This window comes from Pseudonaja textilis, chromosome Z (genome assembly GCF_049901715.1).
Source record: "Pseudonaja textilis isolate UNSWEBS1 chromosome Z, rPseTex1.2, whole genome shotgun sequence".
Lineage (NCBI taxonomy): Eukaryota > Metazoa > Chordata > Lepidosauria > Squamata > Elapidae > Pseudonaja > Pseudonaja textilis.
The window spans coordinates 14,661,680-14,688,581 of NC_142008.1; positions in this window are offsets into that span (position 1 = coordinate 14,661,680).

Consider the following 26,902-nt stretch of genomic DNA (forward strand, 5'->3'; position numbering starts at 1 on the left):
TTTTAAACATTATTTTAGTTGCCAATCGTGCTAAATATCAGGAAGAGAACATGCATGGATTTCAACTCCCAGAGTTCCCTTGCCACCCTGGTTAAAAAATGCTGATCTAGAGTCTTATAATCTGTAAGAACAGCTGTGATAATCTAAACTCTGTGATGATTGCTGATTTTTCAAAGTCCAGGTCTGGATTTCTGGGCGTTGTATACCATACATTAGAAAATGTTCAGATAAGGGAAGACTGATCAAGACTTTTTTGTTGTCGTTGAAATTTAGCATTTCCACCATCATTGGTATAACTTCAGATACTTAAGGATGAAATAGATCGAACAGAGGAAATGAAGAGGAAAAAAATACATATTACTGTAGTGATGTGGGATTTGTTTTTGTTTTTTTAAAAAAGATGGAATCACAGTAATGTAGTTATTTGGGGCTAGAGAAGGAATTCTCCATAAATTTCTGTGAAAATATGACATTGACATCTGTCAAAATAGAGTAATCTGCAATAGAAATGGAAACTTTAAAACTATGGTTAACTTTTAGTAATGGTTATTATAATAGTGAACCAGGTAGCAATAGCACTGAGATTTATATGCCACTCCACAGTACTTTACAGCCCTCTCTAAGTGGTTTATATTGTCCCCAACAAAAGCATTTTATCAGCATCAGAAGGATGGAAGGCTGAGTCAAGCTTCAGCCAGTCAGGATCAAACTGCTGGCAGTCAGCAGAGTTAACTAGCAATACTACATTCTAACCATTGTGCTACCATAGTTCTTGCTTCCTGGAAAACACCTAAGGGTTAATAATATTAGTGCTTGATTATACTATATCTCTAAATTTTGGATCTTTCAAATCAATGAAGAATATTGGATGTATCAAGGTTAAACTGTTATGAAAAAGATAGTTGTGTTTTCATGAAAAAATACTTATGTCCTAGATGACAAAAGTTGGCTTAACAGAGTTTCTCATTTCTCTAGTTAAAATCTGGTTTATACAATGAAAATACAAGACCAGCAATACTGGCTACATATTCATACATTGATTCTTTATTTAAAAAATTGGGTCACAAAGTTGACACTGAAGAAAAGTTGTAGACTTTTAATAGCCTGATATAATTTTTCTTCTTTAAGTTGGTATAATAAATAATTTATGTAGTTGGTTTTTTTTCCAATTTTTGCAAGTTTTTTTTTATTCAGAGATAATGCAGGTCTTATTGTTATATTGCTATTTAATTTAGTATCATAAATAATCCTTTTAATTTTAAAAAATAAAATTAAAATCTTTTTAGCAAAGTGTAGGGGATCATTTCTTCCTCCCTCAAAAATGTTTTTGAAAAGAATAAGTTTATTTCCTTAGATGGATCAATTCACCAATCAAATAATGAACAGAACAGAATAACAGAATCTTGGAAAGAAACTTAGAGGTCATGTAGTCCAACCTCTTGCTCAAGCAGGAGATCCTATACCATTTCAGACAACTGATTGTCCAATCTCTTTTAAAAACTTCGAGCGTTGGAGCATTCACAACTTCTGGAGGCAAGTTGTTCCATGGGTTGATAGTTCTAACTGTCAGGAAATTTCTCCTTAGTTCTAAGTTGCTTCTCTCCTTGATTAGTTTCCACCCACTGCTTCTTGTCCTACCTTCTGGTATTTTAGAAAATAGGTCTACCCTCTCTTTTTTCTGGGAGCCCTTCAAATATTGGAACACTGCTACGTTCCGCTCCTAGTCCTAATGAAGCCTTATTCAATTCAAATAAATATATTATATTAAATATGTTATTTGAATCATCTGAAGCTGTCTGTCTAAAATGCTTTTACAGACACTATTTTCAAGAATGGTTTTAATAGCCAGTTGAGACATTCTGGGCAAACAAAATGGAAGGGCTATTTTAACAGGGGATAGAAAAATACCATTCTATCCATCCAGGCTCTAAAAATATCTGCACTGTAATTGCCAGAATGATATCTTGTGGTTACCTGCCACATTCCTTGGCACGCAATGCACAGTCGTTATGCTACCGCAATGTAAAAACACCACTTTCAACATCTTGTGCAATTGAAAAAGCAGTGAAGATACAGCCCAGCATAGTGTCTAACTTAATTTTAAAAGGCTGAAGAGACATGAGTTAAAAGCTACCAACAAAACAATTGATCTCTAATGAAAATAAGGAAGAGAAACATGGCTTCTAGTATTTTTTCCAGGTGGCACATCAATAACTAGATCTGTGAAAAGAAAAAGAAAAATTTGAATATCTACATTCAATCTACATCTATATGTCTTTTACCTTTTACCTGTCTGAGTCTGTATAAACACAATCAAAGCCTACCGTGTATTGATTTTATGATTTTATTTTGTTGTTTTGAACACATTTTAACCCATTGCAATTGAACAAACTAATGGCAGACTAATTACGTAGAATGATTGAAAACATTCATGGTAGAACTTAATAACACACAAGACATTAACAACAACAAAAGCAAAATCAATTCAAAACACAAAAATGGAAGCAATAAAAATAATTATTTATTTTATTTATTTAAAAAAAATCAGGAAAAACAATTCCATCTTAAACAGTTTCCAAAATGTCAGCAAGCAGGAGTTGAGCATTTATTTCATAATTTGTATCCCATCTTTATTATTGTTACAAATACAATCACAGTTGAGCCCAAAATTTCTCTTGCTAAGTGACACAGTTGTGTGCCCCTTACAGACCTCTTAGGAATGGGGTGAGGTCAATAGTGGATAGTTTGAGGTTAAAGGAGTGGGGGTTTGGGGATGTAACAACAGAATCAGGAAGTGCATTCCAGGCATTGACCACCCTGTTGCTGAAGTCATAATTTCTGCAATCGAGTTTGAAACGGTTTACATTAAGTTTGTATCTGTTGTGTGTGCTCTTATATTGTTGTAGTTGAAGCTGAAGTAGTCATTGACTGGTAGGACATTGTAGCAGATAATTTTGTGTGCTATGCTTAAGTCTAACCATAGGTGGTGTAGTTCAAGGTTGTTCAAGCCCAAAATCTCAAGCCTGGTGATATAGGGTATTCTGTTGCGAGCAGAGGAGTGTAGTACTCTTCTCATGAAATACTTCTGTACTCGCTCGATTGTATTAATGTCTGATATACAGTGCAAATTCCAGACTGATGATCTGTATTCAAATATTGGTCTGGCAAAAGTTTTGTATGCTCTAGTTAGCAATTCGATATTTCTGGAGGAGAAGCTTCGTAAGATTAGATTTACAACTCTTAATGCCTTTTTGGCAATGCTGTTACCGTGAGCTCTGGTGCTTAGGACATTTGATATGAGAACTCCAAGGTTGCAAAAGGTGATGGCATGACTCCAGGTACTGAAACCATCATAAATATGAACCAGTTGCCAATCATCTGGACTTTGATCATAGGACCATGAGGATAACGAATAGTCATGGAAAAAGTGTGGAAAACAGTCCTGTCACTTTTTTCAGTGCCGTTGTAACTTTGAACAATCACTAAATAATGGTTGTAAGTCAAGGACTACTTGTGACTCAAAGTGGTGAACATATCCAACACATCTTCTTCCTCCTTTCCCCCCAAAAATCAACCACCCTGTGAGGTGAGTTGGACTGAGAGAGCATGACTGATCCAAGATCACCTAGCTGGCTTTCATAGCTAAAGTTAGGACTAGAATTCACAGCCTCCCACTTTCCAGTTTGGTGCCTTAACTAAACAAAACTGGTGTTCTTTTGGGAAGCTGTTACACAACATTTACACTACCACACATATACACATGCACACATGCACACACACACACACACACACACACACACACACACACACCATATTCTTGCTTTAGCTAGCTAGACATCCTGAAAATATGGAAGTTTGGGAGGTAAGGAATGAGATAAAGAAAATCTAAGAAGCAAGAGCAATTGGATGTACTTATCCTTCTTGTCTTTCGTTGCTTCTGAACCATGAAGATGAATAAGTCACAAGTTTTCCAATAACTAACATTTTACATTTGATTGTACCAGGGTGGGCTTCAAAAATTTTAGCAACCAGTTCCCTGCCCAGTTGCTTTAGCTAGCTAGACATCCTGAAAATATGGAAGTTTGGGAGGTAAGGAATGAGATAAAGAAAATCTAAGAAGCAGGAGCAATTGGATGTACTTATCCTTCTTGTCTTTCGTTGCTTCTGAACCATGAAGATGAATAAGTCACAAGTTTTCCAATAACTAACATTTTACATTTGATTGTACCAGGGTGGGCTTCAAAAATTTTAGCAACCAGTTCCCTGCCCAGTTGCTGTGTGGGCATGGCCACGCTGGGCATGGCCTAGTCAGCCTCCTGCACCATGGCAGGAAGGGGGGTCATTTTTGCTCTGCCCAGGCTCTGCAGGCTTTTTGGAAGCCAGAAATCGGCCCATTTCCAGCCTTCCCAAACTTCTGGAAGGCCCATTTTTCATCCTCCCTGAGCCTCTGCACGCACCCTGGACTTACCTGCATCCAAAACAGGCCGTGTGGGGACTCCTGGGAGGGGTGGGGTGAGGTTGGCAGTGCCAGCCAGGAGTGGGATTTGGGGGTTCTCCAGACTGCACAGAACCCTAGCTAGGGGCTCTCCTGAACCCCTGCGAAACCACAGCAGCCCAACCTGGATTGTGCACAGTTTTGCTTCTTGACTATCAAAACCTAAAATGGTGCTGAAGAAACACTCAAGAGAAGAATGCAGATACAGTGAGGAGAATGGCAGAACATGATCCTGTTGAAATGGTCTACTTCTTTCTTTCTTTCTTTCTTTCTTTCTTTCTTTCTTTCTTTCTTTCTTTCTTTCTTCATTTATTTATTTATTTCATCACACAGATTTTGTTTCATTATGGAACATTAATTTTATTGTATTTTTACTTCACAAGGAAAAGACAGTATTGATGTTTGATTTGCTTTGTGAAGCTTTTGGGTAATGTGGAAAAGTATACTACATCAAGTTTTATTCCTAGATTGAACAGTTTTTTCTGTTTTTCAGAAACCATTAAGAAGGGATTGTTTCACATCCTAGCATCCAAATGTTTGCTTAGACCTCCCAAGTTTCTGAAGACTTGTAGATTGTTTCCAAATGTTAAAGGTTTGTTATTTGCTTACTGTTATAGTTGGGCAGTTTCTCCTGCTAAACTGAAATGCAGTTCTCTGTTAGAAGAAAGATCTTGATCTGAAAATGCTTAAAGTGTTGTTTGAGTCTAATTTAAAATTAAAGTATAGAAACTAACCATGCAGGAAACTTTTGAAGATGTTCTTGAACAGCTGGTGTAATTAGTGCGCATCAGGTTGATCATGAAATTAACTCACATCTTATCTATTTTAAATTCTGTACCTGTCAACAGTGGTGTCCCCCAAGGCAGTGTTCTAGGACCAACTATTTTCATACTCTACATAAATGACCTCTGTGTTCATATCAAGAGCAATTGTGTTCTCTTCGCTGATGATGTAAAGCTATTCAACACCACAGACAATACTGCTACCCTCCAAAAAGATCTTGACTACGTATCAGAATGGTCAAACAAATGGCAACTTCAAATCTCAACAAATAAATGCTCTGTCCTACATATTGGCAAAAAAATAAGAAAATAAAATACAAGCTAAATAGTCAAGACCTTGTTGATGATCTAAACTCTGTCAAGAATCTTGGAGTACTCATCTCTAATGATCTAAGTGCTAGAGCCCACTGTAACTATATAGCCAAAAAGGCATTAAGAGTTGTTAACCTAATCTTATGTAGCTTTTTCTCTGGTAATATTACACTAATAACTAGAGCATACAAAATATTTGCTAGACCAATAATCGAATACAGCTCATCAGTCTGGAACCCACATTACGTATCTGATATTAACCCAGTTGAGAAAGTCCAGAAATATTTCACAAGAAGAGTTCTCTGCTCCTCTACTCATTGCAGAATACCTTATGCCACCAGACTCGAAATTCTAGACCTAGAAAACCTAGAACTACGCTGCCTTCAGTCCGATCTAAGTATAGTATATAAAATCATACATTGCAATGTCCTACCTGTCAATGAATACTTCAGCTTCAACCATAACAACACAAGAGCAAACAATAGATACAAACTCAAAGTTAATTGCACCAAACTTGATTGCAGGAAATACGACTTCACCCCTTTCCTAAGAGGTCTGTAGGGGGCATGCATAAGTGCACCAACATGCCTACCGCCCCTGTCCTATTGTTTCTTTCTTTTTTTTCCCTTATATGTATCCATGTATTCATAACTATGTTTTAATTATACCTATTATCTTGTAAGCAATTGACAAAAATAAATAAATAAGTAAATTCTTCTTCTTCTTCTTTTTCTTCAGCGTTTGTCTCGCGCTCGGGCGAGGTCCGCTAATGTCCTTGAGTACTGCTTCCACACCTCTCTGTCTGCCACGTGTGTCGGGTCTGCCTTCGCGATCTCTAGATCGGCCTTGATCGTGTCCATCCAGCGTTGTTTAGGTCTACCACGTGGTCTCGCTCCTCCGACAGTCACCTTCATTACAGATTTGATGATGGATTCTTCCTTGGCGCGGCTCACGTGGCCGAACCATCGTAGCCGGGACTGCCTCATGACCGTGGGGATGGGCACGACGTTGAACCGTCTGCGCACTTCTTCGTTCCTGACGCGATCGAGTAGGGTGAGGCCTACCGACCATCGGAGCATTCGCATCTCCATTATCTGGAGTCTGCTTTCGACTTCTTTGGTCGTCGGCCAGCACTCTGCGCCGTATATGGCCACGGGCGCACCACAGAGTTATAGATTTTCGCCTTCAGGCGCATCGGCATCTTCTTGTCACAGAGGACGCCCGTGACGGACTTCCATTTGCCCCACGCTGCATTGATCCTGGCTGCCACTTCAGTTTGTAGTAGGCCTTCTTCCCCAAGAGTAGTTCCCAGGTACTTGAAGGTGGAGGTGCGCGGTAGCTCCTGCCCGTTCACGTGGATGGAGCCTGTCATTTCATTGTCAGTGGTCAGGTATTCGGACTTCTTTAGGTTCAGCCGGAGCCCGAACTGCTCGAGGCGGTCGTGCCACTGTTGGACTCGGTGCTCTAGTTCAGCCTTGCACAGGTTGGCCAGGAACACATCATCGGCGTAGAGCAGCGCTCCATGGGGCGGGCGTGTACAGGTCATGTGTAATTGTGTCCATCACCAGAATGAACAGCAGTGGTGAGAGAGCAGAGCCCTGGTGTACGCCGACGGTAATATTAAACTCCTCTGATATCCCAGCTGCCGCTTTTACACGGCTTTGTGACATCTGTATAGGAGTTGGACCCATTGTACGAGCAGCTCAGGCACGCCGTGGTCTCGCAGTGCATACCAGATGAGATCGCAGGGACTCGGTCGAAGGCCTTTTCCAAGTCTAAGAAGGCGGTGTGGAGCGGGATTTTCTTCTCTCTGTGAGCCTCCATCAGCATCCGCACACCGAAGATGGCGTCGGTGGTGCCGCAGTTCTTGATGAATCCAGCCTGGTTGACGCTGATGTCGACGGTGTCCCGAATGCGCTTATCAAGGACGCGCTCAAAGATCTTCATAGTGTGTGACAGTAACCTGACCGGTCTGTAGTTGGAGCAGTCCGCTGGGCTGCCCTTTCCTTCCAGATCGGAACAGTGGTGCTGCGGTACCAGTCGTGTGGCACTTTTCCCGTGGAGACGATGTTGTTGAACAGCTCGCACAGCCACAATGCCGAGCCCGGTAGTGCCTTTTTCCAGAAGTCGGCAGGGATGTCGTCTGGTCCTGTTGCCTTACCGTTTTTCATGGCCTTGATGGCGTCGGCGACCGCTGGCATAAATGCCTGAGACTGGGCCTTCAACTGGGTCACCTCGCGGGTTCGTGGGTGTGGGAACTCCTCGGTGGAGATCTTCTCAAGTATTGCCGCCACCTCTCCGCAGCGTCTCTGGGGTTGACGATCAAATTTCCCCTTTCGTCGTTGATCCCATGAAACTGGTCAATGTCCAGGGTCTTCCTGTGTCTGCTTTTGGCTAGGCGGTAGATCTCATTCTCGCCTTCTCGCGTGTTCAGCTTCTCGTAGATGTCATCGTAGTGGGAGCTTCTGGCTGTCGCTACTGCTTTCTTGGCTGCCTTTTTGGCCGCCTTGTATTCGCAGAGCTTCTCGCTGGTCTTGTCCTGAAGAAAGGCCTTGTAGAGCCGTTTCTTCAGGTGTACGGCATCTTGTACTTCCGGTGTCCAGAGCCATGTATCTCGCTCGATGCGTCTCCGTCCTGGCTTGGTGCAACCAAGCTGTTGGCAGCCGGCAGTGTGAACAGTGCTCTTCAGCATGGACCACGCTTCCTGTGGCCCGTCGACCATCTGCGGAACTGCTCCGGTTTGATGAGGGGTCCCGCCATCTTCTTCTGGTTCCACCACTTGATTCGTGGCTGGTCTGCATTTCTTTTGTCAATCCTGGTCTTGGGCTTGCTGATCCTGATCTTCGCCATCAGCGGCCTGTGCTGACTGCTCGATTCGCACGGGTACGCCTTGGCGTTGAGCACATTTTTAGCGGCTCTTCGTCGTACGATGATGTAGTCGATCTGTGTGTGGTGGCTCCTGTTTCTGCTATGGTAGGTGAGGAGTTGAGATTCTCGCCTAATGAAGCAGGTATTCGTGATGGTCATATCATGGAGTCGGCAAAGTCCAGGATCCTCTGGCCATTCTCATTCGACGCTCTGTGCCGTGCCCACCGTGGCACTGGTGTCCGCTTTTGTCCCGCCCTACATGACCATTCAGGTCGCCCGAGATGATGATGTCGCCTTCTCGTGTGGGATCTGCCTGAGTTGGATGTCGAGCAGTTCCCAGAAGGTATCCTTCTCCTCCTCGTGACATCCGGTCTGAGGGGCGTAGGCGGACAAGATGTGTAGGTGCTGCCTCTCGGTCGCTACGACGATTATCATCAGTCGCTCTGTGAGGCGCTTAACTTCTGCGACGGAACTTTGCCAGCTTGGACTGACAACCACAGCTACACCGCCGCGGTTTTCCTTACAGCTGGTGTATATGATCTTGTAGCCGTCTATAGTCGTAGCCTTGTTGCCCTTCCAGTGAGTTTCCTGGAGGCAGCAGATGTCCAGCTTCCTGTCCCGCATGGCCCTGACGATCTCGGTCGAGCGTCCAGTCAGCGAATCCACGTTCCAGGTGGCCACCTTGAGCGCCTGGCAGTCCTCTGTTCCCGCTTGCTTTTTCACACGGCCGTGCTTTCCCGCGTGACCATTTCGTTGATTTTTGGCGCAGGCCAATGGTCTCCTGCGCCCGTCGGTTCCCGAACGCGGTAGCATTGGACGTGTGTTTTGTAGTGGACGCTTCCATCATGTTGATGCGGCATTTGAGTACTCCAGCCGGCCTGTCGCGTGGGCCTGTCGTCGGAGGGTCTGCTCTCAGTTACGGTCAGCGTTTGACGGCTTCGCGCATCCAGGGGACACCACTTGGAGGTGGCAGACCGCTCGTCCCCTAAAAATAAATAAGTAAATAAATAAATAAATTATGGTAGCAAGTCAGGATAAGAAGTAACTAACCAAGGAAAGAACCAACCTGGAACAAAGGAGAAATTTCCTGACAGTTAGAACAATTAATCAGTGGAACAATTTGCCTCCAGAAGTTGTGAATGCTCCAACACTGGAAGTTTTTAAGAAGATATTGGATTACCATTTGTTTGAAATGGTATAGAGTTTCCTGCCTGAGCAGGAGGTTGGACTAGAAGACCTCCAAGATCTCTTCCAACTTTGGTATTCTGTTGTTTAAATTTAGTTTTGTTAAATGAGAAGCCAAGAAGAGGATTCTCAAATCATTTAATACATTTTTTTTCTGAGCTTTTAATCTCCGATCATACCCTTTTATTCATATTCATATTCAAAACTGGATTTGGCACAAGCATATGAACAGAACCAATCATACCTGCTTGTGCAAGAGATTGGGTAGAAGCCCTCTAATGTTCCTTCTATCTCTGTTATTATGTTATATATTACTGTAAATATATTGCATTTCTATTTCAATTATAGACATTTCCAACAATTAATACGTTTAACTACACATACATATCAATACCACAAGTTCTGTGCAGGACAAGTATATTCCATTGCTGTCATTTTTGTTGAGGTATTTCTTCATTTTAGCTACATTAATGACCATTCTCAAATAAACATACTTTAACTACAAATTAGGAAATGTACAATTTATTATATATAGGCCAGCCAAGTTTGATTTGAAAGAGTGGGGCATGGTTGCCTTTCCGCAGATTGATTATTAGCAAGGGAAGGAAAAGATCTTGACTCTATGTCTATTCAGTCTTCTGAGTGAGAGGAAATATGCAGGGAAAATTTCCCGATTCTAAGACAAAGATTTACTTTTCACTGGGTCCTTAAGAATCACTAGCAAGGGTGAAACACATGGAAATAGGTCACAGGAAACACACATCAGATAAACAGAGGAAGTAATCATTCAACAGGAAAGTTTGCAGGAAATAGGTTGTTTTTCTTCGCTCACTGAAGTCCTTTCAATCTTAGGATATCAGCCATGGTGAAGGAAGTTAGATTGTAATTGCTGGGCAAGTCTTATTTATACATAGTGTTAACATCAGATATCATTCATATGGAAGTTGCATTGTCTAAGTAATCAAATATTCCGGTAGGTTTTATAGTACTACAGTTTTCAAAGCTGCAGTAAATGTGCTTTATGCGAAAGGGAGGTGAAAAAAAATCTATTGGTTAAGATGCTGAAAGCAAAGGTACTCCTTGAACATTAGAAATTGTGTATTGGGAACAAGGTAATATTATTTTGTTTTTACTCAGCCCTTTATTTAGGGAATTCAGGCCTACCAACACAGTTTTCCTCAGTGAAAATAGCTTGGATCTGGTTAAAATGAAAAAATGAGAATAGCCTAGAGCAGGGGTGCCTAACTCACATTGTCACATTGTCGTCACGTGACATATTGAGCCTTTTTGCCCCTTCGCTAAACTAGGGCTAGGTGCGGTCTGTGCATGACACATCCAGCCTGCAGGCCATGAGTTTGACACTCCTAGTCTAGGAGTTCATTCATGAAATTTAATGACTGAGCATGAAAGATAGAGAGTAGTAATGCTAATTCACTTATTTTGGGGAAATGGAGTCTAATCTTTTAAAGATGGAGGCTGAAGCAGGATCCACTCATGAGTTTTGAAAAGATCAAAACATTCTTGAGTCAAAGTCAATCCAGATTGAGGATACATTTATGTTGATTTGGGGACAGTAATGTGAAGCACACACAGTGAGTAGATTTAGGTGATTTCACAAGGTCTCAAAAAACTAATTTTTAAACACATTGCAATTGTTAAATGATAAAGATACTTGTACTCTGTTTTTTAGGTAAACTTCTTCTGCTTCTAATCAGTCTGTGTACCCCTCTCTGCCAGTTTCATATCACTTTCAAGTCATATCTAAATACATCCAGTTTTGATACTCCGTGTATCCAATAAAATGAATACAATACCAAAACATAGGGGTTTTGTCATGTGTTCTCCTTTCCCCATCCCTGAAACTTATAGTTCGGGGTGATTGTATCAGTGAGCTACAGAATTAATCCCCAGTGAGAAGTCTGTGGCTTCCCAACCATATGTTTAAAAAAATGAATGTACCAAAATGTCTTGGCCAAGTCAAGAGGCCCCAGCTAAATTCACTTTGAAAATATGAAAAATATTCTGAAAATACTTTATATCAATCACATTCCATTTGTAGTACTGCTCAGATAGAAAACAATAACAGCTAGATACATCGGTATTTTCTTAACTTTAAGAGATAATGTATGCTTCAGGTTACAAATTCCATCTTGATATTTTCATCAGCATACCTTGGCTGAAGATGAGATCTTTAAAATCTCAAATGCACCTCTGGTTGGAGTATTTTCATTTAGAATTTAGAGGTTTAGCATTATTTTGTCCATGTTGTTTCATTATATAAGTAAATGGAGGAATCTTTGTAAGATAGAAGCATTAAAAATATGAGCATCTATCAACCCTCTAATGTGGCAGACTCTAATATAAGATCATCTCATCTAACTATACTTGAAGAGAACCACCTAGTCCAAGAATTCTATACAATCTCCAAGCATTCAAATTCCTCTCTGAAATACTCCATATCAGAGGTGGTATTCATCAGATTTTGACCAGTTCTGGAGAACCAGTAGGGGAATTTTGAGTAGTTTGGAGAACCGATGGTAACCTTCCCCCTGGAGTGGGGTGGGAATGGAGATTTTACAGTTATTCTTTCCCTGCCATGCCCAGTAAGTCACACCCAACAAGTCATCCCACACCCACCAAGCCACACCCACAGAACTGGTAGTAAAAAATAATTGAATCCCACCACTGCTCCATACTTATTCAAAAGGATAATTTAAGATGATTTTTTCCCCCAATGCCTAAACAAACAAAAAAAAAGGTATTAAGGCTACAAAATGTGGTCTACAAACACTCACTAGATGGCAGCAAACAGTTAGAGTTACTGTATCTTTTAACTGCCATCTAGTGATTTTACCCACTTGTGCAGCCCAATTCTAGCAGCGTGGATAGACAGAAATGAATTGAAGCATTGTTTTATACAGAATTCTATTTCCACACTTGATGTTTACAGCTTCAGGCAAAACCAGTCTAGGAGAGGTCCCCCCTCCTTCCAATAATTGTCTGAATGTAACATATTGTCTGTGCATACATGTATACTGGTTAGACCTTCCAGAACCTTCCTGTACTTTTACTTTTTTTAAACAAAAGGATCAGGACAGAGATATTAATTGAATTAAAATTAATTTTCTATAAAAGAAATTGGGTTGTTTATAAATTTAACTGATTCCCCAACTTCCTATACCAATTATCCTCTACCACAGGTAACACATGTATACTTCAAGACACATGGGAAAGGGAAGAGAAGGGGTGGGGGAGGGGGAGAAAGAGGAAGAAGAGGAAGAGGAAGAGGAAGAAGAAGAAGGAGGAGGAGGAGGAGGAGGAGGAGGAGGAGGAGGAGGAGGAGGAGGAGGAGGAGGAGGAGGAGGAGGAGGAGGAGGAAGGGAAGGAGGGAGAGAAGGGAAGGGAAGACCTTGAGATATTGCATCATCAAATGTCAGATTTATTAAAAAAGAAAAGAAAATGGGGAGAAAGCAGACAATAAAAGAAAACCTCCAAAATATAATCGCCAGGTTTTGTAATACTTATAAATAAAATCTAGGGGGAAAATATTTCAACACAACCTTCATAACATCTAATTAGTATTTGTTACACTTGACAGAATATTCATAATCAAATGCATTTTTCCTCAAAATTTCTTCCCTTGTTTTTCTTTCTGCTGCATATGCAAAATCTTAGGACAAATAACAACATCACTTTAGCAGTGGACATTCAGGGACTGCTGGGAAAACACACAGACACACATAGAGAGACACACATTTTTATTCACTGTTCGAAAGATACGACTAGGAGAAGGAAATTCTATATGCTGCCTTGGGCAACAGGCAGATTGGTAGTGTCTGGTGTTCCAGTTTTGCTTCTCTCTGGTGCTTGGCTGTCATGGATAAAATAATCAAAATATCTTCAAGCTTGCAGAAAGAGAAAAAATGAAAGGACTTAAAGATGATGAGATTCCCAGCATTCTTCTCCCAGTGAATTTCGGATTCTGCTAGTGGATTCTGATTTTGCCTCCTGTCAAGGAAAGTTACTATTGGAGAAATTCCTGAACTCTGTTGCACTTTGTATTACATGGCAAAAAATATATGTATTTATTATCCTTGATCCAATTACAGACTATATACAAAATAAACATTTTTTTCTATGCTTATAATAAAATAGACCCAGTTTTGAATGCAGATAGTCCTTAACTAATGACAATAAATGGGATCAGAATTTCCATTATTAAGCAAGGCAGCCATTAAATGAACCAAGCACACCCAATCTTACAGTCTTTTTTGCCATGGTCTTTAACAGTGGTGGGATTCAAAAAATTTTACTATTGGTTCTGTGGGCGTGGCTTGGTAGGCATGGCAGGGGAACGTTATTACAAAATCCCCATTCCCTCCCCACCCCACTAACCTGCTTTCAAGCTCCGTTCTCCTGTGCAGGACAGCCTAAGAAGACCCAGCCAATCAGCTCTGACTCGGGAGGCAGAGAAAACATGGCGGTGGGGCCAGTCAGAGGTGCTATTTTCCCGTTCTTCAAACTACTCCAAATTTCCATTACTGGTTCTCCAGAACTGGTCAGAACCTGCTGAATACCACCTTTGGTCTTTAACTGACTCAAGATAATTGTTAAATTAATCAGCCAATTGTTAAGCAAATCCAGTTTCCCCCATTGACTTGTTTGTTGGAATGGAAAGGTCACAAGGACAATTGCACGACCTCAGGATGCTGCTGCCTTTGTAAATTCAAGACATGTACCAAACACCAAATTTTGATCATATGATAATGGGAATGCTGTAATGTTGAAAGTGTGAGGATTGCTTGTAAATCACTTTTTTTTTAATGATGTTGCAATTTCAAACAATCATTAAATGAACAGTTGTAAATTGAACTTGTATCTGAATTCAATTTCTGGTTCACAGCCCAGAAATTTCCACTATGTAAATATAAAAGTTCACAAACTTAAGATGGCACAACAAGAAAATAGAACAACTAACCAAGTTCATGGTCACCAAGCATTTTATCCAGTCATCATTAATTCCAGGAGGAACAAAGGAATCAACATTACTTTAATCTAAACCTTCTTATGCTACAAAACAGTTTATATCAAGGCCCTAGCAATGAACAAACAACTGTTGGGCATACCTTTATTCTTGTCTTTCATAAATATTACAACCTACTTGAGTTTTGTCCAAGAATTTTTAGCCGCATCAAACTTTGCAATGTCAGGAAATATGTGATTTAATGTGAAGTCAGGTTAGGAAGGCAAAAATACATTTTTAGAAATTTTGCTCCCACAACATGTGACATCGTCAAGTTACAACAGTTCATTTGGTGACTATTTGAAGTTACAATGGCTCTGAAAAAAGTGACTTATATGACTATTTTTCACACTGAATGAAAAATGCTGATGACCTTCTACCGCTGCACCATACAGAGTATCTTAACTTACTGCACCTCTGTATGGTTTGCCAATTGCAGATAGTGGCAGATGGGAGAACACTCCAGAGGGTTAATGTCATTGCCCAGAAGATCACAGCTCCTGCTGCCTTAAGAAAGTTAAAAACATTCTCAAAGATCCATCTCATCTGGGAACCCATTTTTTGAACTATTACCATCTTGCAGACGGTATAGAATAATAAAAACAAGGACAAATAGGCTGAAAACAGCTTCTATCCCAGGGCAGTAGCTCTTTTGAATTCTACTGTATAATGCAATATTAATGCAATATCTGGGATTTTCAGTTCAATGTATAGAATGTAAAGGATGTCTGTTTGTGTTTATTTTCATAGTCATAATGTATACTGAAGATGGTATTTAATTTCATTGTACTAGGTGCAATGACAATAAAGTAAACCAAATTAAGCTAAACTAAACTAAACTTATGGCCACTGCAGTATACCCATGGTTGGATATTTGATAACTGGTTCATATTTATGATGGTTGCAGTACCCTTGGGTTGTGTGATCACCTTTGCAACTTTCTGACAACCAAAGTCTATGGGAAAGCCAGATTCATTTAACAAGTGTGTTACTAATTTAAGAGATGCACTGACTCACTTATCAAATGTGGTGAGGAAAGTCGTAATATGGACCAAAAATCACTTTAAAATTTCCCACTTAGCAACATAAAATTTGGGCTCAGTTGTGATTGTAAGTTGAAGACTACCTGTATTTCAATGATTACCATTTACATTATGGAAAGTCAAAACAAGCCCTTTGCTACCCATGTTATGTGTAACAGAGATCACACTTTAAAAGCCATCTACCCAATTTACAATAAAATTGGCCAAATAGATTAATTTACTCTAGGTATTTGGGTTTTTAAAAAAATTCTTTTAGAAAATAAACTTTTTGAAATAATTTTTGCCTACCTGCAAAATCAATATTAATTGATTTATTTCAACATGGTTTATGAAATATACATAACAGCAGAAATATAATATTATAGCTGTTCAGAAGGGACACTTTTCTAATAAACAGGCACTTTTTTTTTAACATTTGGCATCCAGTTTGTGAGGCCTGTGAAATAAACTGTTTTGGTGTTTGTTTGGGATTTTTTTTGCACCCATCAATTTATAAGTCCCAAATTATAGTTAAACCATGTCTATATTCAATGCACCTTCTTTGACAACTTGGCTAAAAATGATAGGTTGATATACAGAGAACATACAGGTAGAAAGTAAATTGGAGGGAAAGGAAGAACTGCTTTAGATTCAGATAATATGATTCAAAAGGGGCATGTGTTGGCATATTGCAACTACTGTGTGTCCTTAAAGAACTTATGTCTTTTCTAGGATTTTCACAAAGATTACGTAGTCCCAGAAACATATATATTTTTGAAATAAGGATATGGCCATATTGTTCAAAGACCCTTCCATGTGAACCTAGGAAAAGATGCAGTTTCTTCAGAAGGCAATGGCAGACATGCCCAAACCTATTCAAAAGCACCTTTTCATCTTCTAATCCAAAGTATTGATCACCCGTGGTAGATCTTCACAGAAGCTGAAAGGGGTTCTACCACTTCTGACTCATGAAAAGAAAGCTCAAAATAAATATGAATTGTGAAAATGAGTTGTTTCTCTCTTAGACTCATAATTCCTTTTCTGTTTTAAAAAAAAAAGACATACAGTATTGATTAGCTGGTTTTGGCTAGATCTTTGTCAAGCTCTGATGGCCAGTTTTAAATTATTGTCTTAAAATATATGGTCTCTGATTATTTAATATAGGATTAATAATTGATGGGGGGAAATTGATGCCCTGAATTCTACTTGTCTTTGTCTATATTTGTTAGGATTGCAGTAAAACAAAGAAAAAGAAAAGAAATGTAGATTGTGCTTTCCTAAGGATCATCTACAGGTAGTCATCACTAAATTATTGGTTATTTAATGGCCATTTGGAGTTATGACAAACATCCCCAGCCCTACTTATGACCAGATTTTGAAGATCCAATAGCTGTACACTCATGTACCTCACACACATCCACAGTGGACATGTGGTTGCATTTTGGAGCTTAACAACTGGCTTATGTTTATATTTTTTGGCAGTATCTTGTGGTCACAAGACCACCATTTTTGACATTTTTTGGTGAGTTTTTAGAGTTTACTTCCAGCATCCAGCAAAAAATACCCATGGGTCAGTGGTAGGAGTCGAATTTTTTTACTACTATGGCTTGGTGGAGGTGGCAGGGGAAGGATACTGTAAAATCTCCAGTCAGAGATGGTATTTGCCAGTTCTCTGAACTACTCAAAGTTTCTGCTATCGGTTCTCCAGAACTGGTCAGAACCTGCTGAATACCACCTCAGCCATGGGTTCATTTAACAACAATGGGGTTTGCTTAAAGACAGCTGCAAAAATCATAAAATCAGGCAAGATCCCATGGTGACCTGCTTAATGAAGGCCAAGACTGACAACTATAATTCTAGGCTCAATTGTGATTTGTAAGTCAAGAACTACCTATATTTGGAAGCAAATCATTTAACAGAATGACAATTGTATATTTATCTTCTTTCTCATTTGAATCTTAGTAAATACAGAATTAAATTATATCAGATACAGAATATCCACTTTTTAAATACATTTTTCAGTTCCAAGATATTATTCAAAAGCAATTTTTAACAGTCAGAATGTATAAGATAAACACTCTCTTTTTACACCACTAAAATGTAGACATTCTTGAGGTATGCTTGGCTCCTAGTAAATACATGGATATGTTGATGAAATTTTATTGGCAGCAGCATGGAAATATATGCTGATGCCTTATTTCAAAAATAACTTTTATTCCCAAGTTTAACTCAAAGTCTTAGCAGTTCCTGAGGTTCTCCTATGCAAACTTTTAAATATTAATCAGCTTGGCCATGCAGATGGACAGACACTGTCATCTGCTGTGACTTTATTCCTCTTCTAAGGACTTTTAAATATAATGTAGGCCACTTCTTTATCCCCTTTTCATTCACTCCTCATGCTTCAATAATCTACCTGTTAGCTTTGGTTGTTTCCTATTTGTCCTGTATTTGTGTGAACTGGGAGAACAGAGTGTTTGGTTGTTGAGGAATGTCCTTGACTAATTACTTGTCATTATTTAGACAATAGGAATGACTTAGGATTTGGCCAGCACAAAAGATGCTACAGATAATCCTTTGTTCATTCAATTTACTTGATTTGAATGGTTTTGCTGGAAGAAGTAATTACATGTTTCCATCCAAAGTCCTGGCTCTATTTTCTGAGTCAATTAAGATAAATTAAGAAGAAAAAACAGTGTGTGTGTGTGTGTATGTGAGAGAGAGAGAGAGAGAGAGAGAGACAGAGAGAGAGACAGACAGAAATGGAGAAGGACAAGTTTCAGTTTCAAATTCTCTTGACTATAAACTGAAATAAAGCATAATCTTTTTTTAGGATCCATTATTTATGTATTTTTCAGATTTATATCCCAGTTTCCTTCAACCAGTTCAAACATTTGCAAAAAGTATTAGAAAAACCATCATACTACTCTTTCTTCTAAATCAGCTTCATCCCTATCAAAACATTAAAGAGACTTGTAGCAACTTTAAAACTAACAGATTTATTGTCTGTATTTATTATATTATAAAGGTACTGAAAGGTTGTTTTTGCTACAACAGACTAACTTGACTTTCCATCTGGAAATTCCACTGAACCTCCACAGAAAAAGAAAATAATGGAAAAATGAGACATACCAATTGATTTTGAAAAGCATCCTATTGTTGTCAAGAGATTTACTTCAGCACGTCTTCTGCATTTGTGTTATTTTCTTATGGTACTGTACTATGATTTGGGGGCTCAAATAATTCATTAAAATAGAACAAAATATTCAGTACAGGTAGTCCTCAACTTACGAACACAACTGAGTCCAAAATTTCTGTTGTTAAGTTAGATATTTGTTCAGTGAGTTTTCTCCATTTTACAACTTTTCCTGCCACAGTTAAGTGAATCACTGCAGTGTTAAATTAGTTGGTTGGTTGTTAAGTGAATCTGGCTTCTCTATTGACGTTTCTTGTCAGAAAGTGGATCATAGGACCTTGGGACACTGTAATGATCATAAATATGAACCAGTTGCCAAGTATTTGAATTTTGATTGCATGACCATGCAGTTGATGCAAAAATTGTGAAAAATGGTCATGAGTCACTTTTTTTCAGTGCTATTTTAATCTTCAATGGTCTGTTGTAAGTCTGTTGTAACTGTTGTAAGTCGAGGACCACTTGTATCGCAGATGTGAGAGCATCTGGAGTGGAGTAATACATTTTAAACTGTCAAGTTTATAGCTATAACTGGATAATCAAATTTATAGTCCTGTTATATATTTTTTGTACACATTCAACGCTAGCCCACTCTATTGCAAGTAAGAAATCTTTGGTGAATAGAAAACACCTGGTAATATTTTTTCTGATTTCATAGAAGCATACTTCTTAAAATCTTCTACCCTATATCTATTTGTGTATGTGTGTGTGCGTGCACACGCGCGCAAATGTTTGAATCAGTGTTGATTTCTGAACCACTATTTGATCATTACCTCCCCTACCCTGCAGTTTTCTTGATAGCAAAAGGTGGTTTGCCCTTGCTTCCTTCCTAGGGCTGAAAGAGAGTGACTGATCCATGGTAATCCCATTGGCTTCATGCCTTGTTGGAAAAAATGTCCATCTGGGTTCAGTTCCAGGTGGGGAGAAAGATATTGGATACATGGAGGCTGTTTAGAAAGATGGTTCAATGGGGGACAGGAACACATGCCTTGGAGCTCTTGGGCAAGGAAAGGGATGCTGAGACTCCCTGGGTTTTATACCCTCTTTGGCTTTGAACTTCCTGGAACACAGGAAGGGTATCCTGATTGATTGCTGTCAGAGGTCCTAGCTAGCTTTGTAGGTTGTCTGGCAATTGAATGGCTCTGCCTGAAGGAGATAGATCTTTGTTATGTATAATAGACTGGCCCAGGCCTTAGTGGCCTGTTAACAAAGGTGTGAAAAGGCTGAGTTTCTGCCTCTCTGAGCTTCCACTTCTCTTTTAGGGGAAATATTCTGCCTTTTCAGTATATCCTAAAATATTTCATTTTTCTAGGAGAGGGGTGGGTTTTTAATTTCCAACAGCCTAAAGTAGAATTGGATTCAGAGTCTCCTGGTTATTAGCCTGTTCACTTTAACCACTATACCAGACTGGCTCTTGTTTAATGTCATTCAAATTGAAATATCAGCAGTACAATCTGAAATCTACCCAAGAGTTAAAAAATATAACCATGAAGAGTTAGATACAGCCAGAGAATGAATGAATAATCTCTGCTGAAGAGTCAATCTTTCGTGTATCCTATGGAGGTATGATCATCAAGAGGAACACTTTATGGTATCATATAAAGGCTGATCTGCTCATTTGAATTAAGATTAGTGAAGATCAAAACATAATTGGTAAATGTAGTATTACTTCCTCTTATGTTTATTTTAGTTTAGAGCAATATTAGTCTCCATTATTTTACACTTCAAATTCTAAATTCTTCAGTGATGGACAGAGTAGGCATAATTCATTAACCTTTCATATCTGATCTTAATTTTTTTTAATGAAATGCTTCTTATTAATTAAATTAAAAAATGAGATATTGATTCAACAATTGCTTTTAACTTCAATTCTGCAGACATACTCTAGTTAGAGCTATATTTATCTTTCCAATGCTAAATAATAAGTATTTTAGATACACATAACAGAAAACTCAGTTTCATTGTTCAGATGTCAATTTCCGCATGATAAGAATAAATGAAATTCTGAAATTATTGATTATTGAAATTACTGAATCTCACAACTTAAGTTAATGTATATAATGGTTTTTTTTAACCCATGGAACAATGTTGGAATTTAAGAAACACATTTTTTTTTAAAAAAATAAAGTTTTATTTGGGTTTTCACACATACAAAATACAAGTAAAACATCTTTTTTGAAAATAGCCTGTTCCCGGGTTGAACTTCTTTATACAGACACAAAACTCAATTTCATGCTCCTTTTTGTATTCTATTCCATATCTTATACTATTTTACATTTTCCATAAACACATTTTTAAATAAAGCATCAATTCATTATATCTCCAATAACATGATCATCACACACACACACAAATATGCTGGCTGGGAAATTCTGTTTGTTGAAGTTTACCCAAAATTCTGTTTGTTGAAGTTTACCCATTTTAGAGTTGCTAAAGTTGAGAAACATGGGGTCTAGAACAAGGGTCTTCAAACTTGGCAGGTTTAAGTCTTGTGGACTTCAACTCCCAGAATTTGTGACTGGAGGAGGAATTCTGGGAGTTGAAGTCCACAAGTCTTAAAGCTGTCAAGTTTGAAGACCTCTGGTCTAGAGTATCCCAACTGTCTATATACTTGACTTTTGACTATGGGATTCATTGGATACCCCATCAAGTGGAAATAAGAGATAGTTATAATCACTATTTCTCTTTCTTTTAGAAGTTCCCTAAATTCTCTTGAAATTCCTCTTGAGCTGGAAAAGAAGTGAAGGTAGTACATAGAAGCAAATGAGGAAACATAATATATAAAATCGCCTCTTCTTCTGGCAATCAGCCTCCCCCCATGCTTAATAATAATAATAATAATAATAATAATAATAATAATAATAATAATAATAATAATAATAATAGTAGTAGTAAGTAAGTAAGTAGTAGTAGTAGTAGTAGTAGTAGTAGTAGTAATACCAAGACCTAAAAGGTTTGCAAAGTACCCATTGTGTTGATTTCATTTCTGGAATAGTCCAGAAATAGTCCTTATAATATAATATATATGAAGCCATTCAGTACCATAACCTTACAAAATCCATCTTTTAGAACTGAAAATCATGAGTTGGCCATCTTCACACCATTTAAAAGTCATCTGACTTAGATCTTTCAGTTGTGGGTTTTTTTTATTACCCTAAGAGACCTCCATGGCTTTTAGCCTCTATTTCTCAGAGATATTTCACAACATGTGGTGGCTGGTTCTAGCACTGTGGCTCATTTCAGCTATGTCCAAAGCAGACATGTAAGCACCTAACTCCAAGCTAAATATTTTGTTAACCTCTTAATGTACACACATTCTGCCTGCTTATAAATGAGTTTTTGATGTCCTGGTTTTCTGCAGCTGGGTTGTGAACTGGGTTAGCCTTCCATCCTTCCTAGGCCAGTAAAATGAGGAACCAGATTGTTGGAGGCAATATGATGACTTTATAAACTGCTTAGAGAAAACACCATGAAGTTGTATAAAAGTCTAAGGGCTATTGCTAATGCTATCCTTATAATATAATTTATTATTCTGTGTGTACAATACATGGAAGTATATATCAGTATCCATCTCTGGCCCCATCTGATGTAGCATAGAAGATAACAGAGAGCTAGAAAGAGTGATGAAGAATAAGGTCAGGTTGCTGTACTACAGCTAGTCCTCGACTTATTCAGTTCATTCAGTTTATTTAGTGACCATTCAAAGTGGGATCCTTGGCAACTGACTCATATTTATGACAATTGCAGCATCCCAAGAACAAGTGGTTTCATTTTGCGACCTTCTGACCGGCAAAATCAATAAGGAAGCCAGGATCACTTAACCACCATGTTACTAACTGCAGTGATTCACTTAACAATTGTGGCAAGAGGGGCTGTGAAAATATTTACAGACCCCTCACATCCCTCACATCCCTCACATTCCGGTAAAACTCACTTAACAGATGTCTCACTTAGCAATAGAAATTCTGGGCTCAATGGTGCTCGTAAGCCAAGGACTATCTGTACTAATATCCTATGGGATGGTTCGGTAGAGTAAGGAGAGTAGTAGAACGGATCACATTCTGCTAAGAAACCTCACCTATCTTAGATTGGAGGTATGGAATGTAAAATGTCGATTCCATCTGCCCCATCCTGGCATTTAGACATATTATATTTGTGGACAGGGCTGATCAAATTCCTTTTTCCTGTTATATAGGTGGAAATTCTGACTGATTCTCTTCCTTCTCTCTCTCTCTTAACAGATACCAGGAAAACAATAGAAGGTGCCCCCCTTGCAGTTTTTGGTAATCTGCTTAAAAAATAGATATAGAAAGTGAAGACTTGTACTTCTCAGGGACTAAGCAGAATTATTTGTATTAAATTTCACTCCAAAACTTTATTTTTGAAATAGAAGAATTCAAATGTCCTTCCTTCTTTCCTTCCTTCCTTCCTTCCTTCCTTCCTTCCTTCCTTCCTTCCTTCCTTCCTCCCTCCCTCCCTCCCTCCCTCTTCCTTCCTTCTCCCTCTCTCCCTCCCTCCCCCTTCCTTCCTTCTGTTTTGTTTCCATAATCCTTTCCTAAAATAATAATAAATTACAAGTTTTTAAAAAGTCTTCATTTTCTAGCTTTGTTATACCACTTGCAACAATAATTTGTAGGTCCTTGGAAAGTAATTTATGAAAAAACAAATAGAAGAAAGAAAAATAGTGTAAACATCTATATAATGTCTGCCAGTTTATCAAATAACTGTTCAAAGAATGAAATAAGCTTAATTTTTCATTCACTTTATCCTTTTCCAGGCATTTTGGCATTTAATCTTTTTGTTTTGTTTGCCATTGTCATCACTGACTTATTTAATATAATTGTACTATATGAAAAATAGTACAATGCAGCCTATTTCCATAATGAACCCTAGAAAAAAACACAAAGATTTGTTGCTAGAAATGCATGCTATATATCACAATTATTCATTTGACTTGCATGCTTTTTAATTTAGTTAAGCTTCGGGGTTATGTTCTCCCAAAAGACAAGACTGGAGTATTTCAGCAAAAGTGCTTCAAGTTTATGTCATAGGTGATAAAATTCTTTGTCAAACAGGAAGTGTTGAAAAATGACTTCAATTACTTTCCTAAAATATTTAGAATTTGTCTAAACATATTAAATAGATTTTCACTGCTGAAATTGTTGGTAGGTTTTTTTTTTTTAAAAATCACTAGAACTCTTCTTTTTTTAAAAAAAATCCAGAATTGAAAATAGAAGCAAGTAATCCAAACTGTTAACTGGGATCAAAATTGGATAAATCGAGGTGGGGATGTAACTTAGAAGGCGAATTTGTAGATGACACCTCAAGAAACAATGATAACCAATTCTCTAATTCTCCCCAAAAGAAGTCTCTTACATTACAGAAACATTTTAGGCTGTGCTGCTGTTAACTTAAAGTAGCATATATAATTTTGGACAATGGGAAGAAATGAAGGTTGCAATTTAACCTTGAGACACATGCCAAGAATGAACAGAACTCCAGCAAAACTATGGAAAAGATTGGCCAAACCCAAAATTGGCTCAGAGTTAATTTAAGTGTGAGAGTTTGGTGTAGTACTTATAGGCATGGGACTGCAAAATGAGAATTTGGGAGCTGTAACAGCTCCAAAGCAGAATTTGGGAGCTGTAACAGCTCCCAAGAGGCTGGAGACATTCATTTTTCTTCTAGGGAGAAGAAGTCAAGGTCAAATCCCTTCTGAAGTATTGCCAAGAAAACTTCATGAATTTGTCTCAGTGGTATCAAGATTAAAGACAGACCTTTACCTTAAAGTATAATAACAACAACAGCGACATACTTGCATTGATAAAGAGTCAATTAATATGATAATGCCAACAATCTCCTCCTGTGTGAAAAATGACTATTGTTGACTAGCAAGCTTTATTCAAGACTTTGACATTCTCAGATTATTTCTTGGACTCTTGGATGCCTTGTCATATATTCAATTATATTCAACAGAAGTTATTTCATATGCATTTGCACTGTTAAAAATTTTAACACAAGGGAGTTTTTTTTTCATGAAATCATAGTTTTTCCTCTTCTCTAGAGAAGAATAATATTACATGTCAGATTCATCCAGCAGAATTAGTGATATCTGTTTTTCTTTGTCTTCTGATTATTGTACACAAATCAATGATTTTTTTAAAATTTCATTTCACTATACTCAACTCCCACAGGTATTTAAATAACAGTACACAAGCTAAACTCTAAAAAAATTCCCTCCCCTTTGAGGACATATTTTATCTGTTTGAGCATCTGATAAAATAAACCACATGCAAAAGAATCCACAGCATATTGTGCCAGTAACTCAGCCCTGTTTTAAAAAGCAAAAGCCCAGTAATTGTAATTAGTTACAAATTGCCTGTCATGACTTAATTAAACTTCCTTGCCTCTCGGCTGCTTAAGCAACATGTTGAATCTTTTATATGCCTACCAATTAATGCTATGCAATTCTACTTCCAAATTGGATAAAAAAGTAATAAATTTAACAGTGTTCTGTTGATATTTAGATTTGAGCTTGTTAATGCAAGAGGGGGCTTAAAGAGGGGTGGGAGGAAGCATTGAGTGGTTTAATGCTTCAAATATTTATTTCAATTCAGATTGATTAAAACAGTTTGATCTTCCATGAGATAAAGGGCCAGACCTTTTGTTAACAGGGCCCAGTTGGTCTAAAGAAGAAAATTGAGATGCACTAATTGAAATTTGGTAGCTTCTTTCAAACATGCATAATTCATACAGAGAACAGAAGCTGCAATTCACCAGAAACTGTCAAGGAGATGAATGCTGCATTTATATGGAATTTAAGATCTTAGTAAGTAATAGGGAGCTCACTACAAATGCCTATAATAAAGGAACAGAAAATCTCCCCCTCCCACCCTTAGCTTTTTTCTGGTCAAGTATTAGAAAGCTGAAGTGTAACTTTTAAAGATTTCACTTCATCCTTATAAAGCCATTTCAAGTTTTCCCAGTGCTTCTACCTTCAGAGCACCAATTTATTACCATTGACTTGGCCCCACTCACTCCTGATATGAATGCTAATAGCCCTTTTGACTCCATTCACAAGATATATTTTTTTTCCTGACATAGAAGTCTTCCCAAATGATTTCCCAGGACATTGTCTTAATAGGAGCAATGGATAAAAATGACAAGCTAACATTTGCTGGAATTCAGTCTTTGTTTGATTTGCTTCCAAAGAATATTAGGGATGGGAAAATCCCCCTCAGCTTCAATCCTAATTGGACCATAAGTTACAAGCATCGTTTCTTTCTTTTTTTTTTAAATACTATTTTGTTTTTTCAGCATTCTAAATTGGACAGCATTCTAAGTACTCTCACAATATCATTTGTGAACAGTTTGTTTTCTGGACAAAACGCTCAAATTTTAAGTCATCCAAAAGACTTTCAGATGCATTCCACACTGCATGTCAGTTCCCAAACTCCTGACAATGAAGTCCTTTGTACTTTCTGACAGTCGTTTTCTTACAAACATTTCATTACCCAAATAGGTAACATCTTCAGTACTAAAAGAGAGTAGAGTTTGCTGTCTGTTCATATATGATCAGCATTGGCGGGAATGTTTTCTTTTTGATAGTTGTTTATTATTGGATTCTTTGTCTGAGTTGGTAGTTCTTTGAGTAGTTAATTGTTTATTGCTTAATTGTTGGTCTGGTGCATATGTGTTATGTAGTGGGGTAATGAAACATCTGTAAGAAAATAAGCAAGCTCAGAGAGCACCAAGGATTTCACAGCTCAACCTGGAGCTACAAATATTCTCTTCTTTTTAATAAATATGTTTATTGAAAGCTTCAAAAAAAAGAATATATTCTTTTAAAAAGATAAACATGTTCTCACATTTTTGCAAGATTTTCATAGCAGTGTACATTTCTAAGTGTCAATTAAAGTCATTTGTTACAAGTAAATCTATAACTTGTTTCCTAGATCCTTACTTTTTTTGGTTATTATTACAATTGAAATACAATATTTATTTAATTGTATTACTTTACATCTA